Here is a 9875-nt window from a genome sequence, read left to right on the forward strand (position 1 = left end):
TTTGTAGTTCCCAAGCTGCAGTTCTGAAGCCTGGGAGTGTGTCCCTCATCACCCAGCAGCCCTCGGTGAGCAGCTCTTTCCCTTTAATGGAGCCAAGTCCAGGCCATGTCCAGTGTTACTCAACACAGCACACAACAACCTTAGCATCCAGTGGCAGATTGCATTCAGAGTTTTAATGGGCATCTGGGAGAGAGATCAAAGTTACCCCACCTAGAAGTCTTCCAGAGTCTGCCTCCTCTGTGGATCACAGGCAACTGGCCATTGGTGTGGAGACAGAGGTGAACTCTTCGAGGAACAATGCTTTTGGAGGTTGCCCCAAGAGAGCCAGGACAAGCTTCCTGAGATCAGCCTTGCTCTGGTGTGTTGAGTTTGGGTCTAGGCTAGTCAGTGCCAGACCCAGGGATCTCAGATGGTGGCTGGCCTGTCTCTCCTCTCTTCTCCCACCGGAGTATCGCTCTGTGTTGTGCCTCCATCCTTTCTCTCAACCAGCCCTGACCGCCCGAGACTCCTCGCACACCACTCCCTTGCCGATTCTCTGTGGATTCACCCTGGTTTGAGGAGGTGGTAGTCAAATCAGCACCTCCATCTAGAGAGGATGGCGCAGAGTAACTGAAGACACAGAGACAAAAGATCTGACGTTCTCTCAGCAAGTGTTACAGGCAGAGGCAAGCCAGCCTGAGCAAGGTCACGTTCTGGAGATGAGGAAATGGTGGATCAGAGAGGGTAAGAGAGACACACAAAGCTTGCCTATGCCAACCCATCTGTAGCACATTCTACTGTTTCAGATGCAGCTATGATTTTGACCGTTTACGAATAACCATTTCCCCCACCACTTTCTGAATAAATCATGTCTCTTCCCTCACTGGTCCCCACATCTAATACCTAGATGTTCTTGGTTGTCTGGGTTAACACTTGAACACTTTCTATGTACTAACCACCCCCCTTCCACCACCGCCCCCCTTTTTAAAGTAAGAATGCTTTTAATTCTATGTATATGAATGCTCTGGTGCATGTACACCTGCAGGCCAGAAGAGGGCACCAGATCCCATTACAGATGGTTGTGAGCCACCACGTGGGTGCTGGGAATTGAACTCAGAACCTCTGGAAGAACAGACGGTGCTCTTAAATCGCTGAGCCTTCTCTCCAGCCCCTGTACTAAGCCTTTGCCCACAGCATTTTAAGTGACTCTTGGGTGTCTTTTGTCATTCAAAGCCATTACTCCCCATCCCCAATCCCATTCTTTTCCATTCTTACTTGTGCTGCCTTCTGCATTTTTCCAAGTGACATTTGGCATTACTGTGCCACACTCCTTTAGGAGAAGAAAAATCCCATTGTTGTTTTGAATGAAATTACCTGCAGTCTCCCCAAGTCCCACAAGGGACTTTGTGCCTGTACCCTCTTTGCCTGGAATTCTCTCTCCCACCTAACTTTGTTACCTTAGGACTCCAGCTACTGGCTTTAATTGTCTAGCTGTTTACTGGCCATGCCTTGCCTTGTTCCCTAACCCCAGTCTCAGCTCCATTTACACTGGCGTCTGCAGGAGCGAAGGTAGGTTATTCTTATCCTGTGTCCATCAGCCTGACATCCACCAGAGGTACGAAAGAGATGCTGTGGGTCTGGGTACAAAGTGCTTACCGTGAAAGCATTGGTGCGGACCTATGTTTGATCCCTGGTATCCCAGTAAGAAATGCCTGGATTCGTAATCCCATCTCTATAAACAAGGAGGGATCAAATGATGGCTCGGCAGAGGAAGGGGCTTTCTGCCAAGTCTGATGACCTTGAGTTTGATCTCCGAGACCCACATGGCAGAAGAATCAATGTCCAGAAGCTGTGCTCCACATGTGCCTGCTGGGACCACACCCTACCCTTTCTCTCCCACACAAATACACTCACAATAAATACGTTTAAAGAATGAGGTAGGTGGCTCCTAAGGAATAACACCCAAAGTTGGCCTGTGTGACACACATAAATACACACACATACACACACACACACATGCACACACACAAACACACACATATGCACACACACATGCACACACACAAACACACACATGCACACACAAACACAAACATGCACACACAAAACACACACATGCACACACACATGCACATACATACACACAAACACACACATGCACACACAAACACAAACATGCACACACAAAACACACACATGCACACACACATGCACATACATACACACAAACACACACATGCACACACATGCACACACACAAACACATATGCACACACACAAACACACATGCACACACGTGCGCACGCACACACACATACACACACTAAAAAGAAGACCACTGCAATGAGCCAGGTGGGCAGGGCTGAGTTTCATCATGACCACTAGACAGCCTTGGTCTTAGAAGTTCAGTGGGGCTTTCTGACTTCAGAACACTTGCCCAGAGACCCATCCAAATTCTCATAATATCTATCAAATTTCCACAGGATCCCAACCTTCTGAGGACCGCCCCCTCCGCCCCTATTCTAGCACCCATCACAAGGCTGTTGTGAGATGGTCAGGGAACCGGACTTCAGCTCTGACAGCAGCGCTTGAAGAAACATCATTGTGCTTTCTGTCTCCAGCTCTGTTGGTAAGTCAACTGAGTCTCCACAAGCCCAGTAAACAGCTTTGGCCATGTCCCACCATCTACCTGACTGTCATTTCCCATGCTCTGAATGATACGTGGAGTCTTGGGAATCCAACCTGAGAAGTACCTGCTTTGCAGAGTATTTAGCCCAGAAATCCATGATGTGCGTGGGGCCATCAGCAGCAACAGGGTAAGAAAAACAGTGGCTGGAAGCCTCAGGGTGACCAAGGCCAGAGTAACTTTTCATGTAGGTGTCATGACCCACAAAGAGGACGTGTGATGGTGTTTTTCATATCTCCCTGGTATAGTCAAGGGTGTGGGGAGGGTCTTGCTTTCGAAATGGAGTGACCTTCTCATTGCACTTGGAACAGAAAAGGAGTCCTGTTTCTCTTTGGTGTATCCCCAACCACGGATGCTCAGAGTATCCTGGGTAAACGATCACCAGCCCCTCCTAAATCTGCACTCACACCCCGAATTAGAAAAATAAATGGTAGGACGGTTCCTCCGTTGTGTGTGGGAGTGCTAACTTCTCAAATCTGTACCAAGATTTTATAAACAGTATACTCCGTGGTCTCACCCTATATATAGGAGGAGCAGGGCACTGTGTGAGTAGAGGGATGGAAAGGCTGCTTACGTTTCTCACACCAGCTCACACGCCCACAACCAACTGTCACCCATCCTGAAATTCCTACCATTAGAGCTACCACTTCTGTTCTCCTCGCAGGGCTGCAGGAAAACCTTCACCCCTGCACCGGTCACAGATACCGTTGCCTCCTCACGCTTTGGGTTTCGTCATTCTCCTACTGCAAATTTCAAAGGATTGGGGTGCTTATAAAGACTAGCAAACAGAAAGGAAAAGTAACTCTTTACCCTGGAGAAACCCTTAACCAAGGAGGAAGGCTGACACACGATGATGTCCTATGGGTTGTCCAGTAAGAAGGTTCTTCCCCCTTCGTTATCCCCCCCAGATCCTATAGTGACCCCTCTGATTGTGAGAAAAATCTTGACAATCCTAAGGTAGGGGGACATTCTTCAAGATCACTGTAGATAAGGCAAAATGAGCCATTTATAAAAAGAGGGGGAGGCTAAGCTAATGCCATTGTTCAGAGTAGACATGACAACTAGAGGTCAGCAAGATGGTATCTGGAGCGGACCCCGGACTAGAGAGAGTATTAGTGGAGAATCGGGGGACATCGGAGCCATTCTGCAATAATACGGTGTCCTAAGGGAAGGACATTGGGGTAAATGGAGTCTGAGACTGGAACAGTTACCAGCCACAGATATTGGGCGAAGGCTCAACAGAAACTAGCTCCACTGACCTAGCAACACCACTCCCAAGTGAAGCAAGGGATGACGGTTGAGTCCAGCAATGGCTGCCTGCACACCGGGGAGGTTGAGAACCCAGTAGATACTCAGTGCAGGAAGCTGGCTGCCTCAGAAGCCCCTATCTAGTGGCCAGAGGCATTTCTTGGAGAGCTGCTGACCTTCGGACCATGCTGGAAAGCTGAAGAACTGGAGCATAAGGCCAGCAGAGGATGGCGGCGGTGGCGGCAGCAGACACAGATGTGACTGCTTGGGAGAAAGTAGAGGCAGGCAGGGGCCAAGGCCGCCTCCTCAGTCCACTCATTGGAAGGTGCCACTCTGTGGTTGGTCTCCTGTCCAAACGAGTTTTCTCTAGAAGCTTCCTCTCAAACACACCCACAGATATATCTCCTGAGTGGTTCTAAGTTCCTTTAGGTTGACAATTAAGAACAACCATTATATCCTTGGATCTGGGGGTAAGTGGGGTGGGGTGGGGTCCAGGGAGAAATAAGTTCTTCTCTCTTAAGCAACACCTCCTCTCAGGGTATGGAGGAAACCCTGGAGGAAGCTATGTCCTAAACATCACTTTCAGTCTGGTGGTGACGCTCAGTGGCTCACCTCCCATCCCCACGTGCTTGGGCAAGCACTCCTGTTCTCCTCCCCTTCCTCTTCCTCTTCTTCCTCCTCCTCCTTCTCCTCCACTTCCGCAATCCTGTGGTTGCTATGTTTCCCTCAGAAGTGACCTCTACTTGCTCCCGAGCCCAGGTACTTCTAGTGCTGCTGAGGAGAGAACGGGAGCTTGTTCCCCCTTGCATGCTAGAGTGGGTCTCAGTGGTACCTGTCTTGGCCTTAAGTACCAGTGGTCTCTTCTTTCCTGGTTTCCAGGCAACCAGCCCTCTCGAAGGACATGCCACTGTCCAGGGTAGTACCTTCTGGCTGAAACAGGTCTTTACCACTTCAGCCCTCAGGTCTTTCCAATCAGCCAGCCTCAGGCCTCCACCACCTTCCCTCTCCCTCAACCCCTAAGCTATAGACACTACAGTTATGAAGTAGCAACTAAAATAATTTTATGTGTGGGGTCACCACAACATGAGGAACTGAATTAAAGGGTTACTGCCTTAGGGAGGTTGAGAACCACTGGACTAAACCCAGAGAAGGCCAGGCAGCCAGGACACAGAACCTGGTACCTCACCTGCGAGAAGTTCAAAATTTCTTTCTTTCCTATTAACAGCAGAGTGGAAGGGAGGCGTAGTAATTCTCAAGCTGGTCATCTGACACACTTCATAGTTCTTATGTTTTACTACTGTGAACAGACACCGTGACCAAGGCAAACTCTTTCATGTTTTGTTTTGTTTTGTTTTGTTTTGTTTTCCCGGAGCTGGGGACCGAACCCAGGGCCTTGCCCTTGCTAGGCAAGTGCTCTACCACTGAGCTAAATCCCCAACCCCAAGGCAAGCTCTTAATAAGAACAACATTTAATTGGGGCTGGCTTACAGGTTCAGAGGTTCAGTCCATCATCATCAAGGCAGGAGCATGGCAGCATCCAGACAGGCATGGTGCAGGCAGGGCTGAGAGTTCTACATCTTATCTGAAGGCTGTTAGCAGATACTGACTTCCAGGCAGTATTTTGGGTATTAAAACCCACTTCCAGTGACACACCTACTCCAACAGGGCCACACCTTCTAATAGTGCCACTCCCTGGGCTGCTCATATACAAACCATCACAATATTCAGTATCTGGCCTTGGGCCATAAACACATGAAGAATGACAAGTTACGCACATGGGATCGGAAGACCCGACCCCTGCACTGCCCTCCACCCAGCAGAAGAAGATGAGAAGGGGCAGAAAGATGAAAGAATTCTTATATCCATGGTCAGGTGTGCCTACAGGCCCAAGCGACAGAGAAGAATGTGGGCCCTTCCTGTCCCAGGCTCTCCCAAGGTGACTGTTGGGCATAAAATTAGGACTGATGGCTGCTGCTGGAAATGCCTGTGCGTAGACTTTCATACGTGTATGTGTATGACTTCTGTGATGTGTCTGTGAGAGTTTTCCTTCTTACTGTAAGTTTAGGCTACACTGTCCTCCCTAGAGACGTGCATGAGTTTGATCTACCAGGCAAAGAATCGGAGTTGCCTTTGAAGCCCATGGCAGAACTGGGAATAAATACATGAATCCCAGGGGGTTCTGTCTGTGTGGTCTGGATGCCCACTTAAACACTAGTCAAGATGGAGTGGATACCGCTGTGAACCCAACAACTTCAGCCTAGGCAAAAGCAACAGGCATTAGGCTGGGAGCTCAAACCTCAAAGTGAACAGAGCCTGGTTAGAGTCTGGGGACGTGTTGACAGGCAGGTGGCCACCACAAGCAGGTTATAGAGAATCCATCACGTACCCAGTGGGAAGAAGGGCCTTAGGGTGAGCTGCAGTAGCCACCAAAGATGAAGGCAGAGGGTATCCAGAGAACAGCTATGACCGACTAGGATTTGTTACTTTTTGCCCCAGCTTCAACCTTTGGAGGATTCTGGGAGTTGCTTGATATTCTCTAATACATGCCTATTCCTTCCTCAGTGGGTTAGATTGGACTCTTGTTCTTTGCTGTTAAGAACTCCATGTAACATAAACATATAATGTTGTCCCTAATTTATGTAAACAAATCACATGCAAATGATTCCCTTGTGCCTGGAAACTCCATGTTGAGTAATTGAGATGGAACCCGGCTGCTATTCAGTAACAAAGTGGTTTTGTTACGTCCTGTGTCGCTACTAAGTAACATCCGACATCATGTCTGAGACCTAAAAACCACTAGTGAGCCCACGACTGAAGGAGGGCCTGTGAGTTAATTATAAAGTTGTTGGCTGGGTTTGGCTTGCGGTTTTCCTCTTATAATCAAATGTCAGGCGTGGGGGAGGGAAGCTTAGTCGTGTGTTGCCACGGATGTTTTTAACCAAGAGTCTAAGGCTGTTTGATATTTTTGGCTTCATAATTCCTATTTCCAGTTCTGATTTGGGAATAAAACAAGACTGAAGTCCAAGTGACAAAGACTTCCGCTGCCACAACAGCCTGGAGCTTCAAGTTAAGGAGTTAAGTTAGGTGGCCAAGGTTCCTCGTGGCCCTGCTCTTTTCCTCCTGGTTTCCTTTTGCACTGTTCTCATTTTTCTTCATGTGACAAGCTGGACTCTCTTGCTTTTCTCCCTCCATCGAAGTTTTAAATGTTTAATATTTAGCATTTCCCCCTTTTAAAATTATTCTCTCTCTCTCTCCCTCTCTCTCGTGTGTATGTGTGTGTGTGTGTGTGTGTGTGTGTGTGTACAAGCATGCATACATGTGTGCAATTGGAGGACAATTGGCGGAGTTAATTCCTTCCTTTTGCCCTGTGAGTTCTGGAGACTGAAGTCAGGTTTTCAGGTGTGGTAGTGCCTGATTTTACCCACTGTGCCTTCTTATTGCCCAGTTTTGGTTTTCTGGCTTTCTGTTTTTTGTTTTGTTCTAATGGCTGCAGACTTCTCATATCTTGTCCTTTTTCATTCGATAAGACTTTACACTCGCAGCCTGGCACCAGAAAGCAGTCGAGGTGTTTCTTCTTCGCTTCGGATGTCCCAGGAGGGCAGAGTGGTACTTCTCACCATTTCTTCACTGAGTCACATGAACTAGGGGCTAACAGGGAGAGGTCCCCATGGGTGTGGCAAGAGGGCACTAGGCATTTTGTTTCTCACTCAACTTGGAACCTTTCAGAATGTGTAAGAGAGCCATGTGACCATGCATTCAGCCTTCTGCATCTATAGACACAACTCAGTTGGGGTTTTAAAAAAAAGGTACAGATTTCTAGTTTGCCTTCATTGAACATGCAGATCTCTCCCTTTCGCTAGTCCTTAACCAATGCATTTCAGCAACGATTTGCATAGTGTGTATACGGAATTAATTATTACACGCAATCTGGAGATAATTACAAGTACACGGGGGGTTGGGTTATATGCAAACATTAGACCATTAAATGGACTCAAGAATCCATGAATCTGAGAGGACTCTAGGACCAAAGCCCACAGCCATCTTGGGATGGTATACTGGCCTTTTGTGAACTAACTCTTCAGTACTTCATAGAAACATATGGGCAGGAGGTATAGCTCAGTGGTACAGCACCAGCCTAGTATGCACAAGGCCCTGGATTGGAGCTCCAACACTTGACCAGAGGGGAAAACTCTGTAATAAAAACTACTAATGTTTCTCTCTCTATCAAAAAACAAGTGTGAACAGCCTTAAAAGTCTTTTAGATATTTTCAAGTCTTCTAAGCATTTATTATTACAGTGTTATTGAGAAATAACACTACTCCTCGTGTCTGTCCATCCTCACCAATCACATACTCTGTGATAGAAAATGCGAACGGAAGTGGGTCAGCTGCAGTCCTCAGGAATCTGGGTGGGAAAAGGCACCATTGCATTTCACATGTAAATCCTTATGGCTCAAACACCATTGGCTCTTGGTTTTCATAGAATCTAGAATGACCTCGCTGGGTCAGCTCTCCCGTACTGGTCATCTAAGACGGCAGAACCTGAATTCTGCCCTTGCCTTGGTTTTTAAGATTATGCGGCCTCAGTCCCAGACCCAGGCTGACCTCCGAGTGTCCAGGTCCTGAGGAAGGGTTAGGTGACTGAGGAAGGGTTAGGTAAAAGCTGCTGAGGGCAAGACTATGCTCAACGAGGCTCCCAGCAAGTCACAGCAGCCGGAGGGAAGTCCCCTTCCCACCCAGATCCCTATGGACTGCAGCCGTCCCACTTCTGTTTGCATTTCTAACAGAGTATGTATGTAATTGGTGAGAATGGACAGACACAAGGACTACTGTTACTTCTCGAGGCTCCAATTCCCAAGAAGACATGGTGTTCAGCTGTATCTTCGAAGATGTACCCGTCCAAAGGGAGCTTGGTCTCCACGGGTTAGGCATGCAGAGAGACACAGATGTTCACGGACCCCCAACCCACCCGCAAGGCACACTGTCGTAAGTTCTCCGTCCTACCTATAGAGCGACGGCTTGCCTTTATTTATTGCACTTGGAACCCTCCAAGGTTTCTTTTCTGACTTGATCTCATTTGCATCTCAAAAAGAGAGAGAGAACAAGTTTGACTCCAATTTTACCAGAGAGGAAACTGAATCATGTCCTTCCCAAACCCCCAGGATACGAACCTTAGACTGGGGGCAGTGTTAGAGAAGGTGCCTTAAAAGAAGTAATTACATGAAAATGGGGTCACTGGGGTGAGCTCTAATCCAATCTGACTGGTGTCTTTATACAGAGAGATTAGAGCACAAATACAAACACCCAGGCAAGATCACATGATCACACAGCGAGAGATTCCTGCAAAGACAAGAGGGAGGCAGGCCCAGAAGAAGCCAACCTCTCCCCACCCTTTTGTCCACAAGTCTTGGTTTTCAGTACGGGAAGAAAACTCTATTTTAAGCCACCTGATCCTCGGTATTTTATCATGGCTGCCATGCGGACTACTACGGATTCCCAGGTTCTGAAACTTCCCCAAGGTCTCACGCTTAGCGAGAGCCAGAGTGAACATCAGTTCTCAAGTCTTACACCTTGTAAATCCCTTATGGAATAAAATATTTTACATATGGAAACCAGTTCTGCCGCGTAGCTGGCGATGTGCAGTGGCTCTCACTGACTGCCACGCTGTTTGAATCGTATTTATAGCAAAATGTCTCTACGCACGGGGGAAGGCGGTCCAGGGCTGCTGCCCTGTTCCGCGTAGTCCATCCATGGGAACGCTAAGGAAAGCTGTTTATCTGTCCTGGTTTGTCCAGTGTCCAGTGTCTCAGCACCGGAAGGAGAATGACAAGGTAATAAACAAACAACCTGCTATATTCTGACAGAGCCAAGGCCAGTGAGAACAGCCTTCTGGCCAGCACACTTACACCCCCAGCACCCTCCCTACCCTGGGAGCCAGGCTCTGATGTTGCTCTGTCCACTGC

At 48.1% G+C, this 9875-nt stretch overlaps 1 long non-coding RNA gene across 1 annotated transcript; it reads left to right on the top strand.

The window, feature by feature from the left end:
• The first annotated feature begins 5906 nt into the window (after window positions 1-5906).
• On the top strand, window positions 5907-9524 carry LOC102547814 (uncharacterized). Its single transcript, XR_005499767.2, has 3 exons — window positions 5907-6738; window positions 8700-8898; window positions 9191-9524. It is a non-coding gene; the product is annotated as an uncharacterized LOC102547814 (long non-coding RNA).
• Window positions 9525-9875: the final 351 nt, after the last annotated feature.

This window comes from Rattus norvegicus, chromosome 1 (assembly GCF_036323735.1).
Source record: "Rattus norvegicus strain BN/NHsdMcwi chromosome 1, GRCr8, whole genome shotgun sequence".
Lineage (NCBI taxonomy): Eukaryota > Metazoa > Chordata > Mammalia > Rodentia > Muridae > Rattus > Rattus norvegicus.